A 27,896-nucleotide genomic window follows, 5' to 3' on the forward strand; every position below is an offset into this window, starting at 1 on the left:
AGGAAGGAGCCTGACCCAGGGAGCCCTTTCCTGATCTCTGAGGCATGTGATGGAAGGGGGGGGGGGGGTGGGACAACCCACTCCTAGGGTTAAAGTCTCCCTTTCCATGCTTCTTGAACCTGAACACCCCCACCCCAGTACTTACTCCTTCCACCCCCGTGCTTAAACATTTACCTGAGCCTGGTCAAATGGCTTTCCAGGGGCTTTGGCCCCAAGGTACGGATGACTGCTGAACATCACCCATTTGTTCAGAATCGCAGATGCTGACTTCAATACCCTCTGCCCAGGCCTTCTCTCCCAGCCTTCCCCGCAACCAAGGCCAACCACCTTTCAGCCTTGGACTGCCTCCCAAATGCCATTCACGTGCTCTGAGCTCCTTTTATCACCAAAGCACCAGGTTTGTCCTCAAAATGCAAAGAACATGGGAAGAGTGTGGTGGTGGTGGTGGTGGTGGTGTGTGTGTGTGTGTGTGTACGATGGTGAGCTGGGATTGTTATAGTCACCTGTAAATGACAGGTCAAGGAGAGCTGTAAACCTGGCTTTGACACCTGTGTGACCTCAGGCAAGTGATGTAAACTTCCCTGGGCCTCAGTATTTTCATCTGTGAAGTGGGAATAACTTGATGGATAGATAGATAAATAGATAGCAGAAAGACAGACAGACAGATAATAGAGAAATAGAGATAATAGAAGTTTTTCAAGGCTCAAGTGAGATCAAGGGTACTTATAAATTGCTGAAGATTGAGAAAATCTACAAGGAAATATTTAACTCCTGCCTGGCTTCCTTTGGGTATTTCCCCAGGGGTCAGCATTTGGGCAGTCCTGCACACTGAGGGGTGATATATCTGGCTGTTAAATTTTGGAAGCCAAGAAAAGCATAGCTAGTTTAGATGGAGTTTCTCAATTGTTCAAAAGTTTTTGGCACTTTCAACACTAACACACAATGTTGGGCATTGCCTGAAATACTTTTAAATGGTCATTTCAGCCTTTTTTTCAAATCACACTGTTTTCAGTTAAAAAATTACATCTTTTGGGATCCCTGGGCAGCTCAGTCAGTTAGGCGTCTTCCTTTGGCTCAGGGCATGGTCCCGGGGTCCCGGGATGGCACAGAGAAAGAGGCAGAGACACAGGCAGAGGGAGAAGCAGGCTCTCCACAGGGGGCCAGATGTGGGACTTGATCCCACGACCCCAGGATCATGCCTTGAGCCAAAGGCAGATGCTTAACCACCGAGCCACCCAGGTGCCCCTATAAAGAGTAATTTAGAAGTTTTCCAAGGTAAGTGCCACTAACTAAAGAAAAGCAGGCTTTGTTGGACAAGTTCAAAATGACAAGTTCTAGGTGTGTAGATTAGGGATTGAACATAGTTAAAAGTGGGGTTGATATTCCACGTTAGAGCATCAACAATTGCTGAAAACTGTTTCAGGATGTGATGTGTGGAATTCTTGCTTTTTACATAATGAAAAATCATCTGGTTCCTCATCACACGTTTCAAGTCTGGTTCGCACATGATGGGAGAGATGGTTTCAGATCAGTGATCTTTTCCTAAGCGTGTCTGCACACATAACACATGGTGGTTATACATAGCTTCCATTTCCAATAAAAGCACAGCCAAATTGGAAAGAATCAGCCCTCTCTTGTCTCATTTTAGTATTGTTCAATAATAAGAACCCAGGACATCTTGTTGTGCTTTAAAAATAATTTTGATCAGATGAATGCAAATTATGGATTGGCTGATGAGCACTGCAAGGCAAACTGCCAAACCCCGTATTGGGTGGTTATGCTTTAGAACCAGTATTTTTCTACTTCCCCTTCCTAATCAACCAGCCATCGCAGATAGAAGACAATAAATGACAGTATCTGAAAACTATTGAAGGTGGTTTAATGGTTAAAAAAATAGACATCAGCTATCTCCTGTGTCTAAGAAGCTTCGCGCCACTGAGCCACCAGGTCTGCTGGCTCCCCTGGTAGGCTTTCACATCTCCCTGGGGAGAAGTTTTTAATTTACTTTTGAATAGCTAATATGGTCAGGTGGTTTCGGATGCAAAAACTACAAAAGCAAAGTTGAATTGCTGGGTCAAATGAATATGCATTTATAATTCCAATAGCTGTAGCCAAATTGTTCTCCAGAGGATTTGTTCCAATTTCCACCCTCAGCAGAAAGATCTGAGTGCTGTTTCTACATATCTTTGTCAACTCAGTATACTGACAAATGTTTGATGTTTGTAGGTGGAAATCCTATGTTGGTGCTTGTTTAAATATGCAGTTTCCTTATTGCAGGTGAAATTGGGCATCGTTTCAAATGCTTGAGCCAGTCAAATATTTTCCCCCTGTGGATTGTCTGTTGATGTCTTTTGCTCACTTTTTTTTTTTTCTATTGAAGTGTGTTCGGTTTTTTCTTATTGATTTGTGGAAGCTCTTTATATATATATTAGGGAAATTACTTGTTTATGATATTAACCACAAATTCTTTCCCAAGTTTGTAGCCTGTCCTTTGATTTTGTTTAGGATAGCATCTACCAGGCAGCCAGGGCCCAGCGGTTTAGCGCCGCCTTCAGCCCAGGGCATGATCCTGGAGGCCCCGGGATTGAGTCCCACATCGGGCTCCCTGCATGGAGCCTGCTTCTCCCTCTCCCTGTGTCTCTGCCTCTCTCTCTCTCTCTGTGTCTGTCATGAATAAATAAATAAAATATTAAAAAAAAAAAAAAAGGATAGCATCTACCAGGCAGAAATTTGAAAAAAAAATTTTTTTTGGAGTTAAATTTATCAAGCTTCTATTTTACTTCTAGATTTTGTGTCATAATTAGAAAGGCCTCAGGGTGAGAAAAGTGAGTATTTAATTTCTTGAAATTATAAGGCACTGACATGGAAATAGGCACCATCATCCCCTTTATCTCCAAGTCCCTGGTTAGGAAGACCTTGGGAAACGCTGGGCTTTCATAAGGCTTTTGGCGGTATAAGCTGATTCACTCCAACCACTACACTGAATCAGAGTGAAGACCAAGGGAAGTCCACACAGAGGTGATGTAGAAAGTCTATTCACTTTCCCTTCGGGGACCTTGCTGTCTTTTCTTAAAGCTCTCCCAGGTAGAGAAAGCTCAAACTGGAATGATTTCTGCATGCACCCTCTTCCTGACTCTGCTGGGAAAGTGGGAGAGAGGATCCTATTGGCCCCAAGGAGGGAGGCAGATTCTCTGTGAGGACCAGGGACTATGCTTTGAGGGAAGGGTGGAATGTCTGCCTTTGGGGGGAGGGGTCTTAGCTACTTCCCTTCTTCCACCATCTTCTCTGGCCCTCTCCCTCCTAGAACCTCTATTATTCCTTTCAGAATGCCTGCCCTCAGCGCCCAGCACCTTGCCCTTGAGCCACATCTTGAGGACTGGTTCCTTTCATTAATATCTGCACTTCTAGGAAACAGCGTCTCAGGCTCCTGGGTAGCTCAGTGGTTGAGCATCTGCCTTTGGCTCAGGTTGTGATCCCAGGATCCTGGGATTGAGTCTCACATTGGGTTCCCCGGAGGGAGGCTGCTTCTCCCTCTGCCTATGTCTCTGCCCCTCTCTCTGTGTCTCTCATGAATAAATAAATAAAATCTTAAAAGAAAGAAAGAAGAAAGAAAGAAAGAAAGAAAGAAAGAAAGAAAAAAGAAAGAAAGAAAGAAAGAAAGAAAGAAAGAAAGAAAGAAAGAAAGAAAGAAAGAAAGAAAAGCCGTACCTCAGTTAACAGTGAGTTGAGTTTACTGAAAGGAGAAGGTTGGGAAGCTCAAGCTGCAGGGTCTTTCACTTACATGGGCCCCTTCTAGGCCCTGTGATGGACCCCAGCAGTGTGTGTTCCCATCGCCATAGGTTTTTGTAAAATTTGTCATTTTGGAAGATTTTTCTCAGAGTGTCCCCTCCCACATTGTTGCAGCTTCAACCCCCACAATCCATGGCTGATCTATATACTTCCACAACTCAGGCAAGCTGGAGGAAGAGCTTTATTTGGGAGGGGAGAATTTTCCTGCCTTCTCTGAAATCCCGTGGGGCCATCTCAGCCAGGGGCTCACAGAACACTCTGCCTTCTTCAGTGCTGTGTCACCAGTCCCTCGTGCAGAGCCTGGTCTCTAGCACAGAAAGAACCAGCAAGTGAATGAGCAAATAACCTGCCCCAGCTGGTCCCAGTGTGACAGCAACGTATAAGTGGTGGCCTTCCCCTACTCAGCCCTTCTTAGAGGAGGGGATTGAAAGGAGATGCAGCCCGAAGGCTGGTTCCCTCCCCCAGGCCCAGCTCAGTAGCAACCTCCTCTTGGCTGTGCTTAGAGGTACAGGGGGCCCCTTGGATGCAGGGTGGGAAAGAAGGTGGTGTTCTTGGACAAGAAGCATTCAGAGTTCTCTGGGGTGGGGTGGGGTGGGGTGTGTGTTCAAGTGGCAGTGGAAGTTTCTGAGTGGGAAGAGAAGGAGAGAAAGTAGCCCCATGGTCCATATCTACTCACCTCTTGCCTCCTCCCAAGCTCAGGCCTCTTCCTCTGTCATCCCTGCCTTTCAAACCCTTCCTAACTGGCAGGTATTTCCAGATTATCTCTAATCCAGACCACACCTTACTTCAGTGTGTCCTTGGGGATTTTGGATGAGATTAGCTGTGTTTGTTCATCCACTCCTATTGTTGGGTCTCCTCAGTCCTCTCCAAGGCTCTGTAATCCTACTCCTGACATCCTGCCAGGGCCCCTCCTTCCTGGTGGGGACAGCCTCCCTCCTCAGACTAGGAGCTCTCTGTTCCCTGCTGACTGTTGGTATTGCTGCAAAAGTTAAGAACAAAGCAGTGGGGCAGAGAAGGGTCACTCTCAGACAGGGATGGGGGTGAGTGGAGACCAAGAAGGTGTTTGAAAAGCACGTGGGCTTTTCTCCTTTTTTTCCCTTCTTTTTTTAATTAAAGAAAAATTGGCACTAGGTTGGACTTTAACTTCAAAATTTCAAATATATAAGGAGCGCCGAGTGAAACGATATGAAACGATATGAAAAAGTATCCCCCAGCCCTGTCTTCTAAACACCTCATTCCCCTTCTTGCCCTCAAATGCTATTACCGGCCACTACCATCTTTGAAATACATTTATGTAGGCTTAGACTTTCCCTTTAATTAAAAGAAAAAAATGGTGTGCCACCACTTTGGAAAACTGGCCATATCTTTAAAGCTGACAACTTGCATACCCTATGACCGGGTAAAGCCTTTCCTAGGTTTCTCCCCAAAGAAATGCACATGTCTGTGCACCATGAGACTTCAAAATGTTCCTAACAGCATCCTGTATAAAAAAATATCAAACATTGGAAATTTCCAAAATACCCGTCAAAAGTAGAATGGATAAATAAGTTATGGAATATTCTTATAATGAGATATTACGCAGCAACGGACCTGAACACGTGGTCGTTATGTGAGACCACGCAAACATGTCTCATAAACATGTTGAGTGAAAGAAGCCAGATTCAGAAAGGGGATTGTGTCATTTGGTTTATAGAAACCCAGCAACCATGAACCTATAGCGTTAGGTGTCAGGCTCGTGTCACCTTTAGAGGAAGAGAATGTGGGTGACAGGGCCACCAGGAGAGGGTACCTGAAGCACTCCAGGTCACTGGTTGGGCTCAGGACCCCGAAGACTTTGTGTCCTGTGTCTAGGGCCCACAGTGCATTGGAGCTGAGGACCCACAACAAAATACGGGTGGGAGTGACACCATGACGGAGGAAAAGCAACCCAGCTGAGAAATGTGGTGAGCCCCCCAGGGCTCAGGGCAGACCAGATGACCAGCCCTCCACTTGGTCCTGGCAGCACGCCAGGCTGAACGGGGCTGGGAGACAAAGAAGGTGGTGAGTAAAGCACAGGATTTGAATCAAAAACCTTCCCATTCCATTCAACAGACACCAAAGCCCCCACCCTGGGCGAGACACAGGTCTAGGCTCCTCGGGGACGAGATGAAGAAGACTGTCTCTGCTCTCATGCTTTCCCTCTGGTGGGAGAAAGACGCGCAGACAGATGAATAGTTAGCATACCACCGTGACACATGCCAGGGAGGTTTGTGCCACGTCATAGGGCCCTGAAAAGGAAGTATGTGACCTGAGCTGGGAGATGACACATGAGAGCTGAGTCCTGAAGGAACTCAGGAACTCAGGGACCACGGGACCCCAAAAGCGTTCTAGGCAGGGGCATGACATGTGCAAAAAGCTCAGAGGTAGGGAAGGTCATGGTGCGTTGGGAAACTGCATTTTCTCGGGAGCATAAAATCTGTGCAGCAAAGTGAAAAGACGTGAGGAAGGAAATGGCCCAGGGCAGGGCCTGGAACTGTGAAGAGCTTGGCTCACCTCGCTTGGGAGTTTGGACAGGAGCCCACCCTTCATTCATCTACCTCTTCCCTTTCTCTCTCTCTTTTTTTTAAAGATTTTATTTATTTATTCATGAGACACAGAGAGAGAGAGAGAAAGAGAGAGAGAGAGAGAGGGACGGAGGGAGGCAGAGACACAGGCAGAGGGAGAAGCAGGCTCCATGTAGGGAGCCTGACGTGGGACTCGATCCCAGGTCTCCAGGATCAGGCCCTGGGCTGAAGGCGACGCTAAACTGCTGAGCAACCTGGGTTGCCCAATTTCTCTTTCTTTCTCTCCTTCTCCTTCTCTCTCTCTCCACCTTTCCTCGCTCCCTCCCTTTTTGGTTCATTTTCCTTTTCCCATTATACAACCAATAGGTGCCCCCTGCAACAATTTTGGAATATGCAAAAGCCAAGAGTGGAAGCTCAGTGAAGACAAGAACTTTGCTAATACCCCATCATGTCCCCAGGTGCTATTTGTGGCACCTGACATTAGGCAGATGCTCAAAAAAAAAAAAAAAATTGCTGATGACATGGCTGCTGTGTGGCACCCTGCAGGTACAATCTGGGCAACAGGGGACTGTTGCCCTTGGAGTCGCTCTAATTAACCAGTAACAGTAACCCAGCAAGTGCCATGGCAGGGAATTGGGGCAGAAACATCTAGCTTTGGTGGATGGTGGAGAATCCAGGGAAGGCTTCCTGGAGAGCAGTGCAGAGCTCAGAGCAGAAAGTCTGAGCAGGTATTCATCAGAGGGAGTGTGTTCCAAGCAGAGGGAAGAGCATTTGTGGAGGAGGCCCAGAGGCAAGGGAGCTGGTGCAGCGGGAAGAGGATAGTTGACTTTGGGGATGAAAGGGCTACCATATAGAGCTGCAGGAGGGGAGCAGGGGTGAGTACAAAGCGGAGCAGGAGTTGTATCTCGAAGGCCAAAGTAAACACCTGGGTCTTGGACTTGAGGACAGTGGGGTTTAGGTAAGAAAGTGTGGTATACTTTGTAGCAAAGGGAATAGGTTGGAGGGGGCAGGGAGATGGGAGGCAGGCAGATAAGAGACTTTTAACACCAGGGGACAGAAGGGAGGGTGGTCCAGGCGAGGGCAGAGGCCCTGGCAATGATAGGCCAAAGAGCAGGATTCTGAAAGTCCTCAAAAGGCAGACTGGTCTCAGAGCACCTGGCTGGGTCAGCTGGTGGCACATGGCGCTCTTGACCTTGGGGTTGTGGGTGCGAGCCCCACATTAGGTGTAGACATTACTTAAAAATAAAATCTTTACACTGTTTTCCAGAGTGACTATACCAGCTTGTATTCCCACCAACAGTGCAAGACAGTTCCCAGCAATTGCACTACTGGGTGTTTACCCCAAAGATAGAGATGTAGTGAAATGATGGGACACCTACACCCCAATGTTCACAGCAGCAATGTCCACAATAGCCAAACTGGAGGGAGCCACGATGTCCTTTGAAAGATGAGTGGATAAAGAAGATGTGGTTTATATATATATATACACATACACACACTATGGAACATTACTCAGCCATCGGAAGAGACGAATACCCACCATTTGCTTCGACGCGGATGGAACTGGAGGGTGTTATGCTGAGTGAAATGAGTCAATCGGAGAAGGACAAACATTATATGGTTTCACTCACGTGTGGAATATAAGAAATAGTGAAAGGGACAATAAGGGAAAGGAGGAAAACTGAGTGGGGAAAAATTAGAGAGGAAGACAAACCATGAGAGTCTCCTAACTCTGGGAAACAAAGGGTTGCAGAAAGGGAAGAGGATGGGGTGGGGGAGGATAGGGTAACTGGGTGATGGGCACTGAGGAGGGCACTTGATGGGATGAGCACTGGGTGTTAGATTAGATGAATTGAATTGAATTTAAATTAAAAAAATGTTTTAAAAAATAAAGGAAGACTGGCTTTGGGGACTGAAGAGCTGAGGGGGCAAAGGTAGAGAGAAGTCTAGCATGACTCCAGGTTTCTAGGCTGGATACTGGACTCAATTAGGGGAGGAGCCCTAAAAATTATGCAAATAATATGCAAAGTTCCTGCCATTTCTTCTTCTTATTCAAATGCAGTCTGCTTGTGGTTCAGTCAATGATGCTTCTCAGAAGTGACAGATGGCCCATGCTGCCCTCCACTGGCTCTCAGTCCCCTGCCCTCCCCTCGCCAGCCTGCTCCTTCCTGTCTGAAGGGCTCAGCCCAGCTTTGGTTCTCGGTCTTTGGACTTTCCTCAAGGTCCCTTCTCCGCCCTCCACTCCCTGGTTCTTAAGAAAGCAGAAATTTTTCCTCCCTGGCCCTGAGCCCAGCTGCCAGCCTAGGATTGCATGAGCCCTCCCCTCTGTCACCTGCTCCTTGCTCATTCCTGCATGGAAATGCCCCACCAGGGATGGGCGGGCTCAGCCACCCCGACTCGCTTTCTTCCTTCCGCCTGGGGTTTTCTGCTAGCCTGTCAGGCTGTCCCTTCCTCCATCTTTGGTCGTCTCAAATTTCTAACGAAGCCACAGCTTCTTTGAAAATCTTCACCCTTCCAGGCCCCCCTTGATTGTGTGTGAGTGTGTGCACGCACACGGACAGGCACAACCAGAGCTAGAGGTCTGCTCCAACACAGGCACGTGGTCACCCTGACCCTGACGCACGGCCACCTGCAGGGAGATGTGCCAGACTGGAAGCTCCCCAGGGCAGAGACTGGTCTGATTGGTTCATTTCACATCCCCAAAGCCTGGCACTCAGGAGATGCTCAGGAAACATCTGTCAAATGGAAGAATGTGGCAGACTGGGACATGGGCTGTGCAGACCCCCCTTCAAGAAAGGACTTGCTGCCCAGTTGCAAGGAGTGTGGTGAGCTGAGAGCTCTAGGTCTTAGCCTCTTCAGAACCCTGGGCCTGGGGCTAGGGTGTGGAGAGTGGGTCACCCAGGACACAAAGTGCTAAGCCCTCCTGTGAGCATGTGCTGTAGGCACTGCCTCACCTCTCCAGTCATGACCTTGAAGGCCAAGGGCTGAGCATGGCAGTGGTTCTAGGGCCTGGCCCTTTCTGCCCAGCTTGGTCAGGGCTCCCCTGCCAGGCAACCTCTGCACCACGGTTTCCCCAACGAGCTGGTGTACAGCCGTCAGATCTGCCGTTTCCTTTCACAGAAGTCACTCCACCGTGACCCTTCCCCATGCCCACCTCCACCTCAGCAGCTGCTTCCTGGAGAACCTGGTCTGCTGAACAGGTACATCCAGGTGACAAAGAAGTGGACACACACATGGCCATGTGAGTACCCCTTGCTCAATCTTGTAATCCAGCATGTATTAGGTGCTCAATAAATCACCAGAGAATGGCTGAATGGCTGAATCACCAAGATGCCTGAAGACTTGGTGGGAGGCCAGTGACCAGATATGTTGACCTAGCTAGACGTCCCTAAACTGGGGTTCCCAAAGCACCCTTGAAGGCAACAGTGGAGGTGAAAGAGTTCTTTCCGTGGAATCCCAATCTCGTGGAATACGTGCTTTTAGATGAGATAAGGCCATTCGGGTTAACTAAAAGGCCCAACCTTTTGTTTTGGCAGGAATGATATCAGAGCAGTGTGGTAACATGGGGTTATCTTGGGGTGAGCAATAGTTCCCAGGGGCAACTCCGTACAAACATGTTTTTCACTGGGCACAGTGGAGGCGGAAGTGAGGAGTGGGGAGGAAGGTCACTGGCTCTGGATGGTCATATGAGGCATCCTCAGACAAATAAATCATCCCACATCCCAGAGCCTCAGCATTCTCCCTTGTGGAAGCAGAACAGGCCTCAGAGTCTGGGTATTTTAATCCTGTCTCAAGATACTTTCCCTTCCATTATCTCATTTAATTGTCACATGCATCCTATGGCTCCCTGGGCAGGAAGCTCTATCATTCTGATTTGCTTTTCAAAGCCAGCCCAGATAAGCCCTTCCCCAATAAATGCCCGCCCCTGCCCATCCCCTGCCACCAGGTTAATCATTGCATCATCTGGAGGCTGGGCAGCCTCTGAATCTGGCATCAGCTCCTGCGGTTCCACTCAACCCCCCACCTCGCATCAAGGGCACGTTGCTTCATTGTCCGTTTGGTTCCCCAGGGCCTGGCACACAGTAGGGCCCAATGCCTGTTGTAAGAACACCAAACTCATCATTTGCCAGGCAGACCACCATCTGGAGTCTGTTTTCCACAGTGTTTGTAAGTTCACTCTGCACCGGCTCTCTCTAGAAGCTCAGTAAGTGGACTGGTGTGTCTTTATCCTGGTCTCTAAGTGTGGGACTGGCCAGGAAAGAGCCAAGAACAGAGCCCTGGGCTCCTTCTGTAGAGGGTGTCACCCTCAGGAAAACAGCCCTACAAATAGCTGGTTCAAACACTGAAGAACTTTGAAATTACCTGCCCTGCCCTGGGCCAAATATCATTTCACAAGTGCCCATCCCAGGGCTGGCACCCAGTGGGTGCTTCTCTAAAGTCAAGTGCCGGTTTCTGCCCCCTCTCTTTCCTAGCAGGGGAAAGTGGGCAAAGGGGAGACTCCAAATGGGTTTCCAGTTTACACCTTTATTAGGGCTGAGTGAGGGGGTCCCACCGCCACCCACCTCCTAGCGCCCACAGCCATTCTGTAATTTATCCAGTCTGTTTCCTGTTCTCAGGGTTCTGGGTGGCTTTCTCCTTAAGATGGATCTGAGGGGTGAGGCACAGGTGGGGCACTGGCCGGTGGTGATAAAGAGCAAGGATTTAGAGCTGGGCAGGCCCAGCTGTATCACCTGGGCAAGTCACTGTGCCTCTCTGGGCCCCAGTATCCTCATTCTGTGAAATGGGGGTCATAACAGTACCTCCTCACTGGGTTGTTAAGAGGCTCAGGTGAGGAACTATTTGTGAAGTGACAGGCAAAGTAAGTTAAAACAGTAACTTTTATGATGATCTCCGAACACCGTCGCCATTGGGGGTCAGTGGGAAAGACTGGACAGGACCCCTCCAGAGTAGCGTATGCCAGGACCCCCAGCCTAGAGTGAGCTCAGGAGCTGCCCTGGCAGGTGAAGGGCACCCAGGTGGCCCTGTACTCCCTGCTGCCAGGACTGGAATGTCCTGGGCACTTGCATGATATTTGGGATGGGGGATCCAAGTGGCTCATTATTGGCAAAGCACAGCTTTCCCTGGGCGCAGAAGCTGCAAGCCCTCGCCAGACTTTCTTGGTGATGAAATGTGCCCCCTCTGGGTAGAGCCAATCCACCACTGCCACGGCCAGACCGCCCCACCCCGCTGGAGTGAGAACAGAACAGTGTGTCTCCCTCTGGGTGTCAGGCTGACCCAGAGCCCAGGGTCCAGGTACAAGGGTGGAGGATCAGTCAGAGAGAGGGAGACAGTGGATCCTGGTTCAAGTTTGGCTCTGTTTCTGGTGACTTTGGGTAGGCCCCTTGGCCTGGCTAAGCCTCAATTTCAGGAAATTTCTAAGAGCCTTTTCAGCTCAGGAAGGTATCTCCCTCCCACTCTCCCAAGAAAAGGCAGTGGGGCTAGATATTTCCTGCCCTCTTGCTTCCATCAAGAAAACTGGGTTTGGGTTCTTGTTTCTTTTCTTTCTTTCTTTCTTTCTTTCTTTCTTTCTTTCTTTCTTTCTTTCTTCTTTTTCTTTCTTTCTTTCTTTCTTTCTTTCTTTCTTTCTTTCTTTCTTTCTTTCTTTCTCTTTCTTTCTTCTTTCTTCTCTCTCATGTTTTCCTGAGGATTGGGCCCATTCTGCACAACATGTATTCTTGAGGGTTTAAGGGTTGAGAGGAGAAGAAAGATCACAAGCCCCTGCATACCACAAATGAGTCAGGTGACAGCAGTGCCCGGGAGGCTCAGAGGGTGTGATGGCAGCTCTGAGGGGTCAGATGGGCCCGAAGGGGAGCAAGGTGCGGGGCACCAGAGAGGAAGGGGCTCATTCTGGCTGAGGGGCAAGTGGGCGCCTGAAAGGGAGGGAATCAAAAGCACTGGACAGTGAGTGACCACCCTCAGACCAGGCAGACCTTCACTTCTGTGCACTGGCCTTGCCTCGATGTAGGCCCAGCCCCGCTGTGGGGGTCCCTGGGGTCTGGGTGTAGTGTGGTGTGCACCACCCCCCAGCCCCGCCCCATGGCTCTGTCAGCAGCTTCAGTGGCAGCTCTGCACTGGTCACCAGCAGCTGCTGTAGGACGAGACGGGCTGGCGGAGGAGGCTGTGTCTCATCACTCTCTCTTGGTTTTCATTCTCGGTTCTCTTCTTTCCGGAGCTGTGATTTTCCTACCGCTGAGTCACCCAGGGAAGGGCAATAAAAGAGGGTGATTAAAAGTGTTTCAGTTCCTGGGATTTCCCATTTCTCTTTACAGGAATTGGAAGCAAAGCCCCAGCAGCACCTGTGGTGAGCTAGGCAAGAGCCTCTGCAGGACCCTAATGAGATACTCCCACCAGGCTGGGGGTCTCTTAGGGCACAGCCAGGGTCTCCTCCTCAGACTGGGGCTCCCTGAGGGCAGGGCTGAGTGTACCCCTTAGCCTGGGGCTCCCTGGGGTTAGGACTGTTGTTCCCCTCCATCAGGAGCTTCCGAGGGGTATAGTCAGCTCTCATTTTCAGCACCCAGGCCCCCCATAGCCAGGGATCACTGCATGCCTCTTCAGAGGAGCTCTTGGCCCCACCAATAGTCAGGAACAGGCTAGGTGGCCTCCTGGGCTCCTCTGACATCAGAGGATGATTCTAAGGACATAAAGTTTCTCATTTCTCTCCCATGTTCCTTTGCCTCTGGCCTGTTTCTCTCTCCCAGTCAGAACACAGAGGGTTGCGACGTCTTCTTCATCCTCTCCCACACACTCCCACACTGAGTCCATCCCTCCCCAGCCCTTTGGTCCCGCTCTAGCCTCGAACCACTCAGGTACTCATCGACCGGGGAGCAAAGGTGGCAGAGTTGGACACTGCAGAGGAAACCAGTGACCAAACAGACGGTGGGAGGCCTGGCCGGCTTCCCTCTTGCCTCCTCCTGCTGACGGCAGGCCGACGTCCCGCCGGCTCTCTCGGGCTCTGTCTGCAGTGGGAGCTGAGGGCCAGAGACCTGGCTTGTGCTGAACCCGGGGGGGGGGGGGGGGGGGGGTAACAGGAACCCATGCTGATAACCAGGGGCCAGGGGCGGTGAACATCAGCCACCCGTGCCATCCGCCGTCCCTTACAGCGCCGCAGACTCCGAGGTCACTGCCCTAGGGCAGCCGAGGGCAGCCCCTGTGTGACCTGGCAGTCCCTTCCAGACCCAGCTGTCCCTGGCAGCCGCAGCTACTCTTTGCAACCTTCAGACTGGCTGTTAAAGAACACTGATTTTTCTCGAACTTTTCCACCAGAATGGTGCCCAAAGGGGCCAGACCACATTCCCCCAAGGGCCTTGGCTCAAAACAGCCAACTCAAAGCCTTGTTAGGATCTCACGTCTCCTGTTTGTCTAAAACCCACACATGTATTTTGCGTTCTATTCCTTCATATCTCTGTTTAATACAAAAATAATATTATTTTCCTCACATTCTTTCAGTCAAATGGCTGTCCCAGGAAGATGGGGGACATTTATCCTTTGGCTTTGCTGCCAAAGCAAAATGGTGGGCTTAATGGTGGCCAGTGGTGGGAGCCTAGGGCAAATGGCATAGGGCCCACGTGGCCTCAGGTGTAATCCTAGTGAAAACCTCCCCCCCCGGCCTCAGCTGTGCAAGAAGGCTCTCTGTTGGGGCGCCCGGGTGGTTCAGGTGGTTAAGCCTCTGCCTTCGGCTCAGGTCATGATCCCAGGGTCTTGGGACTGAGTCCCGTGTCATGGTCCCTGCTCAGCAGGGAGTCTGCTTCTCCCTCTTCCTCTGCCCCTCACCCTGCTTGTGCTCTCTCTCTCAAATAAATAAATACAATTTAAAAAAAGAGAGAGAGAGAGAGAAGGTTCCCTGTCCTTCCTGTCCTCCCCCACCCAGTTATTCCAGTTGAAAGTCAGTGGTCACTTGGCTTCCTGGAGGTGTGAACAGGGGAGGGTGTAGGTGCTCCCCTGTGGCAGGGCTCTGTGGCTCTTCCTTCCAGAAGCTACTTGACTCTGTTTCCTCAGCAAGACCTGGGAGGAATTGCATTAACAGATTGAGGCAGTTAATGAAATCATGGACAGTTGGGAATGAGTGCCATATCTGGTTCCAGAAGGCCTTGTCATGCCCCCAAGCCCGGCCACTTGACAGGCCGGTGTGTGATGCAGCAGCTCCTGGCAGAGGCTGAGGGTGCATGCCCTGGGGAGGAGCTTTCGTGAGCCCGGGGAGGTACTCCTTCCCGCCTCCCTATGTCCAACCAGTCCCAAGACCCAATATTACTGGTCTCCAAATGCTTTTGAAATCCATTTCATTTAATTTTCCCCCTGCTTCATTGAGACATAATTGACATACCGCCCAGTGTAAGTTTTAGGTGGACGGTGTAACAACTGGACTTCCATATGTCGTGAAATGATTTCCACGATGTTTAGTTAACATCCAGCATCTCATATGGATATATATAAAAAAGAAATAAATAGAAAAATGTTTTTTCCTTGTGATGAGAATTCTTGGGGTCTACTCTTAGGAACTTTCAAACATACTCTATGTCAGTGTTAACTGTTGTCACTGTGCTGTGCTTACGTCGCCAGGGCCCACTTCCCTCCTAACTGGAAGTTTCAGTCCTTCAACTGCCTTCATCCAATTCCCCCACCCCTACCCCCTGCCTTGGGTAACTACAAATCCAGTCTTTTTTCTCAGTTCTTTTCTTTCCTTCCCTCCTTCCTTCCTCCCTTCTCCTCTCTCTTTCTTTCTTTTCTTTTCTTTCTTTCTTTTTTTTTTTTAATTTTTTTTTAATTATTTATTTTTGATAGTCATACAGAGAGAGAGAGAGAGGCAGAGACACAGGCAGAGGGAGAAGCAGGCTCCATGCACCGGGAGCCCGACGTGGGATTCGATCCCGGGTCTCCAGTATCGCGCCCTGGGCCAAAGGCAGGCGCCAAACCGCTGCGCCACCCAGGGATCCCCTCTTTTCTTTCTTTTTTTCTTTTTTTCTTTCTTTCTTTCTTTCTTTCTTTCTTTCTTTCTTTCTTTTTCTTTCTTTCTTCTTTCTTTATTTCTTTTTTCTTTTTTTAATTTAAAGGTTTTATTTATTTATTCATGAGAGACACAGAGAGGCAGAGACACAGGCAGAGGGAGAAGCAGGCTCCCTGTAGGGAGCCCAATTCAGGACTCCATCCCAGGACCCTGGGATCATGACCTGAGCCTAAGGCTCAACCGCTGAGCCACCCAGGCGTCCCTCTCATCCTTCCTTCCTTCCTTCCTTCCTTCCTTCCTTCCTTCCTTCCTTCCTTCCTTTTTTTTCATCCTTTCTTCCTTTCTTTCTCTTTTCTTTCAGATTTCCACATGTGAGATTAATGAAGGATAGTGGGAAGAAAGGCAGGCAGGGATAAGGGGCCCGGGGCACCGTAGGAGGAAACCAGCCTTAAAAGGATTTTACCCCTCCCTGGAAGGAGTCTTCACCCTTTCCCACGCGATAGGTAGATGACCAAAACCTGATTGGGTGACAGGCACAGGGAGGGTTAATCAGATCAAAACAGCTCAAGGAGCCCATAAAACCCCCTAGACTTAGAAACTCTGTTGGCAAGCCTCTTGGGTGCCCTCCTTCCTTGGGGGCTGTTTGCCATCACTCGATAAACCTTGCTTCACTGCCCAATGCTCATCATCTGGTCTACCTTTTCCTTCTTCGAAGTGGCGTGACCCAGAACTGTGGAGACCAAAGGAAAAGAAATTCTGGAACAAGATCGCAGTGTTTGTCTTTCCGTCTGATTTATTTCACTTAGCATAACTATCCAGTTTCATCTATGTTATCCCAAATAGCAGAATTTTTCTTATGGCTGAGTAATATGCCACTGTATCTGCACACCACGTTTCCTTTACCCATCATCCATCTGACTTTCAGGTTATTTTCCGTGTCTTGGCTGCTGTACCTAATGCTGTAGTGAACACGGGGGTGCTCATAACTCATATATTCAGATAGATTCCCAGAAATGGACTTACTGGATCATTTGGTTTTTCTATTTTTAATTTTTTTGAGGCACTGTTACGCTGTGAAAACAGTATGGAAACAGTGGCTCCAACAGTTTACAATCCTACCAGCAGTGCATAGGGTTCCCGGCATTTATCTCTTTCATTTTCAATGATGGTCCTTCTAACAGGTGTGAGGTGGTATCTCATTGTGGTTTTGATTTGCAGTTCCCTGGTGATTAGTGATATTGAGTACCTTTTTATGGACCTGTTGGCCATTCGTATATCTTCTTTGGAGTAATGTCTATTCAGATCCTTGCCTGTTTTAATAAAAAAAAATATTTGTGTGGTGTTTGTTTTGTTTTTGTTTTTGTTTTGCTATTGAAGTGTATGAGTTCTTCATACATTTTGGGTATTAGCCCCCTATCATATATTTGATTTGCAGATATTCTTTCCCATCTCTGTAGGTTGTATTTTCATTTTGTTGACATTTTCTTCAAAGTAATCTTTGAGTCTTATCTCAAAATCTTATCTCATTTTTTGGCTTAATACCCTTTAAAGGCTTCTCCCTAGATTCCAGATAAAGTTCAGCTGGTCTGGTTATCTCTATCCTCATCTCTTTCCTCTCCCTCTGGACTCTGACATCCTTTTTTTTTCTTCCTTCAGAGGCTTTGCACATGCTGTTCCCTCTCAGTGTAGAACACTTATCCCCTCATCCCAACCTTGTGCCCCATACACATCCCCCAACCAGTCTGACTCTTACTCATACTTACTCTTACTCATTCTGCTTCCCATGCCCCAGGCCTGGGGGAAAGTTCTTCCTCAGGGTCCCAGAGCACCTCTCCTCACAGCAGCCGGATGATACTTATGTGGTGTTATCTGGTATCCTATTCCCTCAGAGGTGGGCCATGCCAAAACAGGAAGCAGAAAAATCTCTGGCCTTTGTGTCTAAACCCTTAGGGAAACTACAAGGATGTAGGAATAAAAAAATAGGAGAAACATTTATTTATTTATTTATTTATTTATTTATTTATTTATTTTTTATAAGAATTTTTTAAAGATTTTTAATTTATTTATTCATAGAGACACACACAGAGAGAGAGAGAGAGAGGCAGAGACACAGGCAGAGGGAGAAGTAGGCTCCATGCAGGGAGCCCAACGTGGGACTCGATCCAGGGTCTCCAGGGTCTCCAGGATCACGCCGTAGGCTGCAGGTGGCACCAAACCACTGGGCTGCCCTAGGAGAAACATTAAAAAAAAAAAAAAAAAAAAAAAAAAAGACGCTCAAAATCACTAATTTTTAGAATCATTAGGGAAATGCAAACCTACACTACAATGAGATAGCACCACACACCCATTAGGATGGCCTACTATAAAAAAACAAACAAACAGAATACAACAAGTATTGGTGAGGCTATAGAGAAATTGGAACCCTTGTGCACTGTTGATAGGAGAATAAAGTGGTGTAGAAGCTGTGGAAAATAGTATTATAGTTATTCCAAAAATTATAAATAGAATTACTGGAAATAGCAATTTCATTCCTGGGTATCTACCCAAAAGAACTGAAAGCAATATCTCCAATTGGTATCTGTATATTTGTGTTCATAACAGCATTATTCACAGTAGCCACAACATGGAAGCAACCCAAGTGTCCATTAATGGATGAATGAAGGAGCAAAATGTGGCCTCTCCTCACAATGGTATATCAGTCAGCCTTAAAAAGGAAGGAAATTATGCAATATACTGTAACATGGTTGAATCTTGAAGAAGCTAAGTAAAATAAACCACTCTCACACAAAAAATACTGTATGATGCCAATTAGATGAGAGGTTTAGAGTAGTCAGATCATAGAGACAAAAAGTAGAATGATGACTGTCAGGGCTGGGGTGAGGAGAGAATGGGAAATTATTGTCTAATGGGTACAGAGTATCAGATTTACAAGATGAAAAGAGCTAAGACGATGCATGGTGGGGATGGTTGCACTACAATGTGAATGTATTCAATACCACTGTGTCGTACACTTCAGAGTGGTTAGGATGGTAAATTTTATGTTATGTGTGTTTTACCACCATAAACAAAATGGTGGAGAGAAAAATGTAAAGAGGTCTCCTCTCCACTTGCATGGTAGATTTTATTTTCCAAAAAAATGGTCACAGCCCTATTTCTTCCCCACATGCTCTTCCAGAAGAGGTGGAGTCTACTTCCTCATCCCACTGAAACTGGGTGGGAGTTTGTGACTGCCTGCATGGACAGAAGGCAATGCAAGTGTCACATGTGGCTTCCCAGGTGAGGTCCCATGGGGCAGTACAGCCTTTGTCCCACTCTCAGTTCTCACCCCTGCCCAGCAGCCAACATGTTGTGAGCAAGCCTAGGTCACATGTAGGTGTGCTAGGTCTCAGCCAACAGCCAACATCCCATTCCAGAAAGCAGCGAGCCAGGGACTCTGTAGATGATCCACCTAGCCTTCAAGCCACCCTCACTGATGTGGGGTAGAGCAGAGTTGTCTCTCCAGGGTCGGCCTGAATTGCAGCTTTGTGAGCAAAATAAATGTGACCATTTTAAGCTGCTAAATTTTGGGGGTATTTTGTCATACAACCATAGTAACTAGACTGCCCTGGCCCCCCGTCCTGTCCTTAGCTTGAAAAATATTTCTCTTGGGTTAGAATAAAGGAGGAGAGAGTGAAAGGAGTTGATGAAAGAAGAGAAGGCAGGAGCAATAGAGAATGAATATGCTCCTTTTTATTTTATTTTTTTAAAGATTTTATTTATTTATTCATTTATTTTTTTTAAAGATTTTATTTATTTATTCATGAGAGGCAGAGAGAGAGAGAGAGAGAGAGAGAGAGAGAGAGAGAGAGGCAGAGACACAGGCAGAGGGAGAAGCAGGCTCCACACCCGGAGCCCGACATGGGACTCAATCCTGGGTCTCCAGGATCACGCCCTGGGCTGAAGGTGGCGCTAAACCACTGGGCCACCTGGGCTGCTCAGTATACTCCCTTTTAACCCCATTTGAGGAGGCGCTAAATAGAGATTGAGTTATAATGAAATACAGATCATTGCAGTTCTTGCCAACATAAGATTGTAGGTGGAAATCTCCTTTCTACACAGAACTGGGATTGCCTGTTGACATGCTCGCACCCTTGACCCCATTTCTGTTGTTGTCTGGGTCCCTTGTGACTCCTCAGCTCCAGAACCATGCCTGCTACAGAGGAGACACTTGAAATATGTGTCAATGAGTATGAATGAATGGCGAATGAATGAAACCCAAAGCCCAACATAGATTTTTTTTTTTTTCAGAAAAGTCTTGGCCATTTCTTCAGAGAACATTCATCCAGTCTGGGAAACTTACTCCTTTTATGAATGAGGACACTGATGTCCAGAGGAGCAGTGACTGGCCCAGGGTCTCATGTTCCATGGGCAGCAGAGCTAATCCAGCACTCAGGCTCCAAGAGCCCAGCTCTCCACCCCTGTCTATGGCCCTAGCTGCCACCAGGTGGTTCAGACCCTGGAAAGGATGGATAGACTATAGTCTTCACTGTCTCAACTCATGATTTATCTAAGTCTACTGGCTGGTCTGGTCCCAGTCCCTCACGGGCAAATGGCAGATATAGAGAAATTATCAGAAAGAGAGCCCGTGAGGGCTAGTGACTGGGACCTGGAGGAGACGCTGCAGAAGAGTATCTGACATACAATAAGGACTCCATAAATATCTGTTGAGTTGAGTTGAATTGAATTGAAATAAACACAAAATAAATATGTAATTATAAACTTGTATGGTGTGTGCTGTGGAAGAAAGTTTCAGGGAGATGTGAGGTCTCAAGTGGGGTCCTGCCTTCCTTCTGGTAAGGCCTCTGAGGAGATGGCAGTGGGTAAGGAGTTGAGCATGTGGGATGGAGCGAGGGGAGAGCCTGCATGGCGTTCTAGGCAGAGGAAATGATTTATACAAAAGACGCCAGCTGGCAGAGAACCAGGGTTATCTGAGGAACCAAGAGAAGGTCAGTGTGACCATTGCAGAGGAAGGAAGGCTGAACATGACAGTGACAGAAAACAAGGCTGATGTGGTAGGTAGAGACCAGACCAGCGGTGCCCTGGACACTTGGTTGTCTAGCTAAAAGACTGTATCTCCCAACTTACCTTGGAGTGAGATATGATTTTGTCACTAACTTCTAGCCCATGAAATATAAGCAAATGTATTCCTGGATCTTTAAGAAATCTCCTTGAAAGTGGTGGGGAGTGTGGAGCATCTCTCCTCTCTTTCTTCCTTCCTTAGTGAATACGGACAACGTGGTTGGAGGTCAAGTGGCCATCCTGAACCAAGAGATGATTGGAAGGTGATGATCTCAACTGCTTAGCTTCAGGAGCTCAAAGGAGAAAACTGGTTTAGAGATGAAAATTTGAGAAAGGTCAAGCTGTGGTTGGTTGTTGAAATCTTGGCAGGCACTTGATGGCCTAGGGGGAAAATATGAAATGAGAAAAAAGATGGCCTCAGGATGAACCTTGGGAAAAACCAACATTTACAGAAAATAGTGCTGGCCATGAGGTCTGGGATGGCACAGAGGACTCCAGTTAAAGTTTCCAGGCTCCATAGGGCCTACTTGCAGGGCCTTACTCCAGTATTTCCCTCTGGAACTCTGTTTTCTGCAGCTGACAATGCTCTCAGGGGTCTACTCAGTCCCAACAGGCTAAGTTCTGAGGTTAAGCATGGAGTGAGAGAGGACTGGAACCCTGTAGTCTCATCTACCCACAGATCTCATGGCTAGGTCACTACTGTAACTGGTATAGCACATTCCTCTCTGTGAATATCTCTAAGGATTTCACAAATTGTCCACACACTCCCCTAAGCTCAGAACAATGGATATGTGATTGACCTACTTTTGAGTAGTAAGTGTTCCCCAGAAGTGATCCTTTCTCTGACAAAGAAGATCAGTTGTCTTCCATTTCAGAAAGGAAGGAAGGAAGGAGAGAAGGAAGGAAAGAAGGAAGGAACGAGGGAAAGAGGGATGGAGAGAAGGGAAAGGAAGGAGGAAGGAAGGAAAAGAAGAAAGTATAACTGAAGGGCAAAAATAAAGACAGGCAGACTATTCTGCTATACCTGAAAAGTGTGGCCAGGTGGGCAGGAAGAAATCCAGTAGAGTGTAGCCACATGTCAACGTGCTAAGAGGAACAAGTAAGATGAGGCTAGAAGACACCTTCTTAGCTGAAGCTAAGGGCTGACTGTTCTGTTTCCCCTCAAAATTAATATCTTGAAACCCTACCCCCTAACGTGATGGTGTCAGGAGGTCAAGGCTTTGGGAGGTGCGTTGGCTATGAGGATTAATGCCCTTACAGAGGAGGCCTGAGAAAGCTCCCCGTCCCCATCCACCATGTGAGGACACAGCGAGAAGATGTATCTATGAACCAGGAGCAGGGACTCACCATGCACTGGCACCTTGATGTCAGACTTCCCAGCCTCCAGACCTGTGAGACATAAATTTGTTGTATGTAAGTCATGCAGTCTACTACGGTCTTTTGTCATAGTCACATGAGCTGACCAACACACCTGGACTCAACAATCTAGAGGTCTGTCTTCACAGAGAAATACTTTGGCGTCTGATTCTGCACTGGAATGGGTGAGGGGAAGCAGTGTCGGGGCTGTCTCTGGGGGCACTCTGGGGTACTGTGGACACCCAAGGCTCTAATGCCAGGCAGGAGGCTGGACAGAAGTCTGACCGGATGGAACCCCTGGCATTACCACTTCGCTGAAATGAATTGATGAGTCCAGGCTCATAGCCGGTGTTGAGGATGCTGACATTTCTTTCCTTCCTCCGTTTTATACTAGAGGTGCTCCGGGGGGAGTTCAGGTTCTCTGAGCCTTGGTTCTAGCTTCTGAGATGAAACGCCCAGTTCCATTGCCTCTCTTCCTCCAGCAGGTTAGCCTAGAAATGTTCTCGTGGCTGTGGCAGACAGAGCCAGACATACAATGAGAGAGAGAGAGAGAGAGAGAGAGAGAGAGAGAGAGAGAGACGTAGAGAGAGAAGCTCAAACTCAGCAGCACCCTTTGAGCCTTTGGGGGCATCTCATTTGCTAATACCCCATCGGCCAAAGCAAGTCACGTGACCAAGGCCACACAGAGCGTGGGAAAGCATGGCAGAGTCAGCCCGCAAAGGGGAAAGACCCAGGGAAAGATGAAGACTCAGGGCGGGTTTTCAGTCTACGATGGCAAGCAACCCAGGGCCAGGGGTGCACTGCTGAAATCTGAGTAAAACATCAGAACGTCCCATGAGTCCCCCCTTCCCTCCCATTTCCCAGAACATGTGACAACTGACAATGTGGGGAAGCTGAGCTGGAGTGCTAGCAGAAGAGCAGTTCAGTTAGCCGGGAAGAAGACCATCAGTCGAGTTTAGCTGCCAGGAACAGAAAATCCCAAATAGCAGTGGGCTAAGTGAGGTAAATACATATTTCTCTCTCGTGTAAACCAAACCCAGAGGGAAGCAGCTCAGGGCTGGTATGACAGCGCCACTATGGGTAGGGATGCAGCCCTCCTACGTTGTTGGTCTACTTCCTGAGCACAGCTTTCACCCCGTGGTCCACAGGGGCCGTTAAAGCTTCTACCATCACATCAGGAATATTCCAACAGCAAAAAGTAAGGGCTGAAAAAGGAAATACTCCCTTCCTTTAAGGACAATTCCTAGAGGCTGGGCACACTCTATCCTGTTGCCAACACCATGGCCATTCACCCCTTCTGACATTGTAATGGCATTTCTAACTGGTTGTATAGCTGATTGGCTGAAAAGCACATTTCCCAGCCTCCTGTAGTTAAATGTGGTCATGTGACTGACTTCCAAACAATGTGATATGAGTAGAAATGATATTTACCCCTACTAGTTGCGACCTGAAAGGGAACAAGTATGACCTTTCTATTTCCTTTCTTTTCTTCCCACTGGCTGGGGTGTGGATGTGATGGCAGGAGTTGGAGCAGCCACGTTATATGATGAGATGAAGGTCTTATATTTGAGAATGATAGAGCAACAATGTAGAAGGGCCACAGACCACCTACTAGACCTTCATATGAAAAATAAATGCATTTCTCCATTAGTTCTCCATCTCTGCTTCAGTAGCAAAACAACATCCCATCTAGTATACAACTCTTAGTTGTTATCATAAGGCCACACTGCCTCAAGGGAACTTGAGAAATAAAGTCTTTATTCTGGGCAGCCACGTGCCTATCTAATAATTAGGGGTGCATTATTGGGCAAGAGTGGATGCTAGAGGAAAACCACCAGTCCCAGACGCTGGAGGGATAATGACAACAGTCACAGCGTCTATCCACTGGGAGCCAGGCACTGTGCTGGCCACGTGCCTCCATGTACTTCTGGAATCCTCATAGCCATCCTGAGGACAGGTATTAGGGTCCTGGTGTTCAAAGTGAGAAGACTGAGGCCAGGAAGTTAAGTGACCCGAACAAGGTCATACAGCTCCTAGTAGTAGTACTGGGATTCAGACAAAGAGCCATCTAGGCTCAAGCTCCTAACCCAGCAGTTCTTAAAGTGAACTCCCTGGACCAGTCGCTTAGCTTCCACATAAGAACTTGTATGAAAAGCAAATTGTCCTAGAAATCACATACTCCAGGGATTGGGACAGCACCCTGTGTTTGCACAGCCCTCTAGGGGATGGGATGCACAGTCGAGTCTGACCGCTACTGCTCCAAGCCAAGCCTGGAACCAGTGCCCACTGACCCTCACCTCCTCTCTCCCCAGACAAACCCTGCCACCAAGAGAGATTTAACCCGACCAGATCCAAGCTTTAGTTTGTCTGCCATCCCGACCCTGGAACCTAGCTTGGCTGCTACAGGCAGAGTCTCTGCCAGATGGGAAATGGCTCTGCCCTCTTCCTAGGAAGCTGCTGCAGGGGATGGGTGGAGAGGGGCGTAGCTGTGGTGTCAGGCCCTGGATGTCGTTAGGTAGTTTTTGGGTAGAAGGCGGAGGTTTGCAGTATCTCGGAATCAAGGCTTCTGGACATCTGACTTTTCCTGTTGAATGCACGGGATCACCCATTCTCTCTGTCCCTCCTGGTCCTGGGGCCCTACTAGCCAGGATATGGCTGGTGGGGGGCGGGGGGTAGGAGGGCTGGGAGTCTATGGTATAGGCTTCAGGGAATTTGGGCATTTCATGGACAAGAGGTGATGGTGATGATGACACTGACTCTGAGCTAGGCCATTTTCTAAGCTCATGATATGTATTAACACATCTCTTATAACCCTTTGAGTGAGGTAGTATTAATTATCCCCACATTAGATGAACAAATCGAGAGGTTAAGCAACTTGTCCACTGTCACACAGCTGGTGAGTAGTGGAGTTGAGCTCTGAACTCAGATGATATGGCTGCATGTCCATGCTTTTAGCCACTGAGCTATCCAGCCTCCCAATAATAGTGAAGATGTTTGTGGGGTTTTTTATATTCTAGGCACTGCTGCAAGTGCTTTGCATATAAAAAAAAAAAGTGGAACACTCTTACCATTGCGACAACTGAGATATTTCCAGCAGATACTTGGCGTTGGTGGATTAAACATTTGTGGTTTGGGTTATTTTTTATGACTCGTGTGTGTGTGTGTGCGCGCGCGCACGCGTATGCAAGTGTGTGTGCGCACATGTGTGCCTCTCACCAGAAGTGGGAAAGGCTAGGCCAAAGATTGTTGCTCTTCCGGTGGTGTCATGTTCTAAAATGAACCTGTGCATCACACTTGTGGTTCCTGGGGAAAAATAAACCAATCCCACTACCAGTCAAAACAACAATATTTGTGCAGCTCCGGTAATAACCACTGGAACCCGCCCTCCTTCTGGCTTGCTGGAGGTGCCTTGCTCTCTGCTCCCTCTCAGTCTCAGGGCCCCTGCAGCCTTCTTTCCATGAAAGTCCTGTTTTTGGGCTCACAGCAGCTCCTGGTTCAAGGCTCACCTCCTCTGGGAAGCCTTTCCGACGGCTCATGACTCCACTCTGGGCGAGACTCAGCACCTGAGAACTTGATACAACCTTGTTTTCACTCTCTTCCTTGAACCTCTGTGGAGCAGGACTCTGTGGTTCTCCCTCTACCCCTGTGATTGGGCTTTCTATGTCTTTGTGTCTCTTTCTCTCTTCCCTCAAATTCAGTTCTTCCCTTCTCTTTCTTCCTTTCCCTAAATCCTCCTTCCCCTTCTTTCCCCCTCCTTCCCGTTCTTTGGCATTCCTTTCTAGCCCTACCCAGTCCTGCTTCTCTGCCTTGCACTTCAGGTTCCTCCACATGGTCTACCTTCCCTCCTCCTTACCTGTCAATGGGGGGCCTGCTCAGGTCCTCGTGCCTTGATCCAGCCTCTCCTGATGCCCATAGGCATCTGACTGCATCACCTCCTCCTCTGACTGACCATGCCTCTCCACCATCTTTTTTTTAAAAATTTGATTTATTTATTCATGAGAGACAGAGAGAGAGGCAGCCTCCCTGTGGGGAGCCTGATGTGGGACTCGATCCCAGGACCTCGGGATCATGACCTGAGCCAAAGGCAGACGCTGAACCACTGAGCCACCAGGCGTCCCGCCTTCCCACCATCTAATTGGGCCCACTAATTCAAGCACTTGAATCTTTCTTGACGTATTTGGCATTCGTTGAAATATTTATTGTGAGTCCATCATGTGCAAGTCCTGCTCCCTGTTTTGCCAGGAAAACTTGTACTTGTGCTTCAAAGCTCACCCAGAAAATACCTCCTCCTGCTCTGACCCGTTCCCCACATCTGGGCAGGTGTCTCCTCTGCTCCTGTGTCTGCTGCACATTGTGAGTGTGGTTAATACATACGTGGCGATAGTGCCTTGCCCGCTCTGTGCTTACCTTTGCCAAGTACTGTGCAGACTTCTGTGCCGCGTGTGCTGGGGAGGCACAGCCCTCAAGAGGAGAGAAATGGGAGTGAGGGTCATATGCCTCCAATTCCTTGCCCCTCAGGACGGGCAGCTCTGAGGCACGCTCCACCCAGAGTTCTGCAGTGAGGTGGAGCCCGACTGCCCAGCAGCCCTCTCCTATCCTCCAACTCTCTGGGTTTACTTCCTGTGGTTTACTTCTTTACTGGTGCTCTTTGGAGCCACTTCCCAAATCAGCTACTTGACAGTCAAATCCTGCCTGCCCCCTGTTCTGCTTCTGGGAAACACAGACAAGGAAGGTCAATCATCTAGAGCTTACTTTGTGCCATGTGCTTCCTAGGTTCTGGATTTGCGTGAACTCATTCCATCTATGTCACAGCCTTCCTCCTGAGGCAGATAGTGCTATTGGCACATAGGGGGAAACTGAGGCATGGGCAGGTTAAGTGGAGCGGACAACTGTCCCGCTTTTCCTGGGATTAAGGAGTGTCCTTCGAGATGGCACTTTTCCAGGACAATCTCCAGAGAACTGGGACCAGTTGGCCACCCCAAGGTAAAGGGACTTGCCCAAGGGTATACAGGTATGAGTTGGCAAGAGGGACAAGTGCTCCAGGGACCAGCTCTGGACCACTTACAGCATATGAGCTGCACTGGGTTGTGGGCCTTTTAGAGAGACTCTACCAGATGGGGGTGGTGGTGGTCACGCTTTGCATTTTTCTGTGTCTCTAAGGTTTGCACTGAGGAGTTGTTTGCTGTTTGAGCTAGATGCTGGGGATAATAAGAAAACAAATGAGTGAGACCAGCCCCTGCACTCAGGGAGCACCTTGTCAGATGGGGAAGACATGGAGCTCCCAGTCTGACAAGGAGTTTCCCACAAGGAACAGGGTCCGTCCTTTCTTCCCTGACTTCTCTGCAGGGCCCAGAACATGGTTGAGGGGAGCAGCCAGGCAGAGACATGTCAAGGTGATGGGGCCCGCCTGGCACCCGGCCTGCATCTCCACTCTTGATACCCTGAGCGAGAGCTGGAGCCTCTCCTGGATGGGAGAGGATGGGTTGATTCCTCAGGAATTTAATTCAGTGTTTTGGCCCTTTATCTCCCAGCTGGGCTGCAGTTTGGTTCAGGGAGGGGTGTGGTGGGGAATTGATGAACTGGGTGCTTGGATCAGTTGGGTCTTTGTGGGAAGCAGATGGCACTTCCTGAGGGCTCATTGCAGACAGTGTGATGAAGGAACCATGGAGAGTGTGGGCAGGTCTAGGTGATGGCACAGCTCCAGGGACTAGCTACCATGGGGAGTCATCACCACCCCTGGTCCTGAAGGGGTGGGGTGGGAGGGGGAGCTCTTACTAGAACCCAGCCAGTGTCCCTACCCTGGGAAATGGGCCAGCCGGACGGGCGCCGTGCCCTTAGGCGGGGAGCACAGCACTGCCAAAAACAGGGCCTGCTGGGAGAGGAGGAAGACACCCTGACTTCTGACTTCTCTCCCCTTGCACCACCCACCACTTGCTCTCTCAGCCTCAGCAAGCCAGGAGCCAAAGGAGCCTGGGTGACTTAGCCCATGAGGGTCAGACCCTGCCCCCCCCAGAAGGTTCTGGGGTTCAGAGAAAGTCTGACGGTGGATGGGGAGGAGTCAAGACTGATTATCAGGGAGCACGAGCTGCTGCAGGCTCACACCCACCCCCCAGGGAAGCGACCTGACCCAAGAGGTCAGCCAGTGGGCGGAGTGGGAGCCACTCCTCCAA

General features: G+C 48.7%; 1 long non-coding RNA gene across 2 annotated transcripts; it reads left to right on the forward strand.

The window, feature by feature from the left end:
- Positions 1–225: 225 nt before the first annotated feature.
- LOC140597514 (uncharacterized) lies at positions 226–20,041 on the forward strand. Of its 2 annotated transcripts, none has more exons than XR_011999359.1 (3): positions 226–397; positions 9,453–9,573; positions 19,600–20,041. It is a non-coding gene; the product is annotated as an uncharacterized lncRNA (long non-coding RNA). The 2 variants fall into 2 exon arrangements; XR_011999364.1 differs by lacking the exon at positions 226–397 and adding an exon at positions 9,011–9,157.
- Positions 20,042–27,896: the final 7,855 nt, after the last annotated feature.

This window comes from Vulpes vulpes, chromosome 1 (assembly GCF_048418805.1).
Source record: "Vulpes vulpes isolate BD-2025 chromosome 1, VulVul3, whole genome shotgun sequence".
NCBI lineage: Eukaryota > Metazoa > Chordata > Mammalia > Carnivora > Canidae > Vulpes > Vulpes vulpes.